Source organism: Lolium perenne, chromosome 6 (assembly GCF_019359855.2).
Source record: "Lolium perenne isolate Kyuss_39 chromosome 6, Kyuss_2.0, whole genome shotgun sequence".
In the NCBI taxonomy this organism is placed as follows: Eukaryota; Viridiplantae; Streptophyta; class Magnoliopsida; order Poales; family Poaceae; genus Lolium; species Lolium perenne.
The window spans coordinates 4,889,178-4,895,177 of record NC_067249.2 but is presented as its reverse complement, the minus strand read 5'-3'; positions in this window follow the sequence as shown (position 1 = coordinate 4,895,177).

Sequence of the window (6,000 nt, the reverse complement as noted above, 5' to 3'; positions counted from 1 at the left end):
TTAGCGAAATTCACGCCGCCAGGCTGCCGGATTTTGCCGTGCCGCCGTCGATGGCTGCGCCGTCGCCGCCGTCGATCTCCTCTGCGCGCCGTCGCCGCCGTAGGCCTCCTCGAGCTCCTCTCGCCGCGCGTGCCCTCTGCCGCCCGCGCCCTCGCTGCCGCCGATTGCCGCCGCGCGTGCCGCCCGCGCCGATTGCCGCCGTGCCGCGCGCCCGCCGCCGCCGCCAGCTCGTGCCGGCCCCGCCGCCGCGCCGCCGCGCCCCTCCGCAGGTACAAGCCGCCGGCCATGTGCGCAGCGCCGCGGCGCCCGGCCGGCCCTCTTTTTTTTTAATTTTTTTCTTAGTTAGATAATTTGTATAATTAGTTAGTTCATTTTTGTAATTAGTTATTAGTTAGTTTATTTTTGTATATAGACATTTTAGTAATTAGTTATTAGTTAGATAATTAGTATGTAATTAGTTAGTTCATTTTTGTATATAGACATTTTAGTAATTAGTTATTAGTTAGATAATTAGTATGTAATTAGTTAGTTCATTTTTGTATATAGACATTTTAGTATGTAATTAGTTAGTTCATTTTTGTAAGTATTTTGTTGTAATTAGTTAGTTTATTTTTGTTGTAATTAGTTAGTTCAAATTTGTAGTTTAAATTTTGTAAGTATTTTGTTGTAATTAGTTAGTTTATTTTTGTTAAATGTAATTAGTTAGTTCAAATTTGTAGTTTAAATTTGATTAGTTAGTTCAAATTCGGATCGGCCGCCGACACACCCCTCTAGCAAACACACGCCGACACACCCTCTCGCAAACACACCCTCTCGCAAACACCCGCCGAGACCCCTCTCGCAAACAACCGACGCCGACTCCTCCCCTCGCAAAAACCCGTCGCCGACACCCTCCCCTCTCGCAAACACGCGCCTCTCCCGCTCGCAAACACGCGCCGACACCCTCACCCTCTCGCAAACCCGCGCACACACCAACACGCAACCACGCGCCGACACCCCTCTCCCTCTCGCAAACACGCGCCGCCGAGACCCTCTCCCTCTCGCAAACACGCGTCGCCGACACCCTCTCCCTCTCGCAAACACGTGTCGCCGATTAGGGTTAGGGTTTGGTTTGTGTTTGATTAGGGTTAGGGTTTGGTTTGTGTTTGAACATTTACTTATCGATTTAATTCTTTTGCAGAAACAATGGATCAATTCGAACGGGACTTGGAACAGGAAGACATATTCGAGGACATGATCCGCGATGGTACAGAAGCCGACCGAGCCGGCTCCGGTCATGGAGAACCCGACGGCTCCGGTCATGGAGAAGCCGACGGCTCCGGTGACGGAGAAGCCGACGGCTCCGGTGACGGAGAAGCCGACGACGGCTCCGGTGACGAGGTATTAATGGAATTCTATATGTACATATGTATTGAGGCATTAGTATAGAGGCATTAATGCAATTCTATATGTATTCTCTTAGGCCTCCGAAGATAAGATAGAGAAACGAGGCCCGGCAAAGAAGTTGACCAAGAAAGACCACTTCACAATTGAAGTTATATCACCGGAAGGCCAACCGGTGGCACCCGAGAATGTCGGAGTGAAGTTCAAAAATCAGTGCGGAGTTGTGGTTAGAGATCGTGTCCCGATCACTGTCAGAGAATGGAACAAGACGAAGAATGTGTCCGAAAATCAGGTTGCCGATAGGTACAAGGACACACTTTTCAGAGACCTCATGGCACATTTCACTTTGCCAGATTTGGGATCGGAGTCTGAGAATGCTAAGCAGCGAGAGCTAGTGAAGAAATGGGCTCTTAAGAAGATGGGCGAACTTTTCCGGGCGTATAAGAACCGGTTATGGAAAAATTTGTTTGATCGATCTATATATATATATAATGAATGAATGTGTACAACTTCTAGTAGCGTACAAATATATGCAACTTTTATTTTCGAACGAAAAAAATGAAATAACAGGCGGTCGGTGGCGGGGGGGGGAGGGGTGCTGCACCCCTCAAACCCTAAAGCAGAAGCGTTGTGCGCGCGCCACGTAGAAGGCCTTTTGTCGCGGGTGGTAATACCGCCCGCGACAAAAGGGCCTGTGCCCTGCGCGCCCCGCGGCTGCCACGTGGTGGACCTTATGTCGCGGGTCGTAAGTGACCCGGGATAAAAGGCCACCCTTTTATCGCGCCTTGCTTGTCGCGGCTGGCCGCCCGCGACAAAAGGCCCTAACCACCCGGATCAAAAGGCCTGTTTTCCACTAGTGGACTAGTGGCAACAAATGATGTCCGTGTCGAGGCAGTCCTCTGGCACCTTCTCATCATCCGTGAACCCGGCATGCCTCCGTGGTCACCGCCTAGATCATGCTGGTGGGGGCAATCTCCGCATACATGGAGGTGGTGGTCACTACCAGCAGCGAGGACACCCGAGCCATGGCATGCCACGAGTACAACACGCACCACACAACATACAATGCATAAGCACGTGATTGCACAGAATACATGTAGACTGCCATGAAGGCACACGCCTCGAAAGCATTGGACACGAGGCAACATGGGTCCCATCCATCAGACCCGGTAAGACATGCAGCTGACCCGGTAAGACGGGCGACAAGCGATGGCATCTCGAATGATTGCATGGAGGCTGCCATGTAGTTAGCCACATAGACGATCATGTGAGCCTCGTGACAGGACACATCAAGCCGGGCAACACCCGAAATGACCAAGTAAGGGAGAAGAAGACTAGATCGTCGTGGCAGCCGGGTAAACATAATGTCGAACGCCACCACGCAAGGCTGACGATAGAGGCCACATCACCACGAGGGCCCACACACACACTCATGAGTGGCTCACATGTACCACACTCGCTCGCACAACATCGACTCGCATGCAGCGTATGACTTGCGGACACGTAAGACGGATGGCACGCTGCTAGAAGGGCCCCACACATACATGGCTCACATGCAGCCCGCCTCGATCCACACTGTCAAATCCAGGATCAGGCGGACAAACTAAATCAGGGGGGCTGAAAAACTGCAAAAATTGGGTGTTGTGTAACTTAGTAGTTAGTATATAGTATATTTGTATAGCAATTCAATAGGAGTAAGAACATAACAGGAACAAATTTCGTAGCATAATCAAAGCAGTTTTTCACTACTACATTTTATTACCGAAAAAACCATGTCCAATATGCAGTTTTCCGGTACTACAATATTACACACTATAATTTTTGTTGTAGAATCACTTCCTTCTAGTGCTCCTCCTTTTTGGTAGTGGTGGTGGAGTTGGATCCTTGTAATGTTCGTCATCTTCTTCCTCATACTCATCATCTTCTCCATCATCATCCTCGTATATTCAATTATTTTTTATCATCGTCATAATTTTCTTCTTGGCCATCTTATTCTTCATCAGTGTCAACCACCTTTATCTTTTTGTTTTGTTCTGATTTTTTTCTTTGTCCATTGTTCTAGCTATTTGGAAAGCATTCCTCACCAATGGACAGATCAAAAAGTTGTGACCCTCCATCTTGAAGCATCCCTGGTATATCCTTTTCATTTTTCTTTTCCTTTTCTTGCCCACTATATTCCCTTTATCATTATTCTTTGGTCGCTTATCTGGGCATGATTGAGCGTTGTGGCCATCCTTCTAGTGGCACATATTGCATGTCATCTTGCCTATGATAAGATTGTCATTCGTGTTATACTCTGGTTCCGCTTCCTTCTGTTACTTCTTCTGTTCCTTCTTCTTCTTCTTTGTAGCTTCCGCAGGTTTACAGTTTGTTGTCTGCTTGTTCTTGTTGTCACTGCCTTTAGTTTTTGACTGTGGTGGTGGTAGGATAAGGTTTTGAGGCTCAGTGTTGCTCTCAGGCCCACTGTTGCTCTCAGATTGAGGAGCATTGTTGGGTATATGTTCTCCGACTACTGTTCCAAGGCTTGCTCGAACTATTTTACATTGGGGAAGGTGTTTATTTCATCGTCATCAGCTAGCATCGCGGAACCCATTGTCATGAGCTGCTACAACAGTTCCTGCAATCCATGATTAGCTCGAGCACTCTGCTCATCAAACTTAGTAGCCATCCTAACCACTTTCTTTGCCAATGGAAGAAGTGCATTCTGCTGGTATAGGAATAATGTCCCGTCAAATGGCATAGTCTTGTAGTCTCTCTTGTCAAATGTTTCCTTAGTTTGTTCTTTTTTGTCTACCTTTTTAGGATGTACTCATTGGGAGCTCCTTTCACCCTCAGGTGTTCCAGCATGAAAATAACATGTAGGCAAAAAAGACCTAGCATAAGGTAATGTTGTTAGTTTTAACATTTTTCATTTAGGAAAAATATTGCTTTTTGGCTAGTTGAAACTGCAGCAAATTGTTTCATCTTTTAAACGATGTGTACCTCTATACTCCAAAATCCGGCACACTCGCAGGAGTACTCTCTGCCATTAGGGTTTGCAACAACCTTGAAATCGTGGTTTGACCAATGAAAATGCCCCTGTTGGTTCATGATAGGGCACAAGACAGTTCTGTTCATCAAGACCTGGGTCCGGGATTTGCTTCACCCTGTATAGGATGCTGTTCTTCAGCTTCCTACGGAACTCTTTGAGGACGGCTTTGGTGTACTCCTAGCTGAACTGTTTCTCGAAACAATAGTAAGTTCATGTTACTGGTTGTGTCTGCAATATGGATTTAACACGGTTACTTTTACTATTTTGTATAGTAGACACATGATAAAAAAAACTCATATAGGGTGTAGGCCATGTTAAAAACACGTACCATGGAGGCCAATGCTTGTGCGTTCTCCGTTATTTGCCGCCTTGCAAATATGCAGTTGTTGACTTGCTCTGTGAAGCGGTTTAGATTAATTTTTATTTATATTTACAAATAAGTTCTTGAGGACGTTCATGCATTACTCCACTAGGTTGACATCATCCTTGCAGAGAAGACATCTTTGAAGTATGCGAAGATCTACTCCATCGTAGTTTCGCACATCGATATCATCATAATGTCACCGTGCATGTTGTACTTGTCAACCAGTTGCCGCCAGGCATTTTCAAATAGTGTTGGCATAAGTGTCCAGTTTAGAATTGTTGTGAATTCATCCTTGAAGTTGCGTTGCACCTTGTAAAGCATGGACATATCGAGGTTGTACTTCCTGCTTGTGATGTGCCATCGACACCATTTGGGAAGTGTATGAATAAATACTCGAAGGAATGTTGGTGTCATCGAAGGGCACTGTTCTGGTGTTCAAAGAAATCTTGTTAGTTCGATAGAAAACCGATAAGTGACCAGATGCAAGGATTGAACAATGTGTATATGAATTTCAGCTTTCATGAATTGGGAACAACTAACCTATCAAATTGCACCTCAAGTTTGAAACAACCACACAATGGATTCTTCACTCTCATTCGTGACTAGAGTGCAAGCGAAACTTGTTGACTGCGGGTGGTTATTGACTCACACAAAAACACCAATCGGGACTTTGTAAGGGTTAGTTTTGTACGCGTTGACTGCAGCTGGCATTTGCCAACAAAATGTTCTTGATATGGTCACTCTCATCGATCTGAAAGTCAAAGAAGAACTCTTTGTTGACTGGTCTTTTTTTTGCTATGCTAGCGCGAGCGCGACGATTATGTCGTGCCTCGGCGTTTAAAAATGACAGGGCCCGCGTGTCGTGTTGGAATGAATCAAACATCTCTTTATAGATTATCCTCTAGCAAAGATTATTTGGTGTATTGGTCCTATGACTTTCAATATTTAACCCCAACTAATATAACGAATATGTTCGGTAATTGGTTGCATGGGGTATTTAAAAAAGATAAAGTTCAAATTCAGGTGGGAGTTTGTGCTTTACTTTGGACCATATGGAACACACGCGATGATTTTGTCTTTAACATAACAAAGAATCCTTCTTTTATGAAGGTTATTCCGCGGGCTACACATTGGATCCGTATGTGGTCGTTTCTTCAGCCGGAGGAGCCGCGGCCCGCCATGGATTTTGGGTGCAGCCAATTGGAAATGGTGTACGGTATTT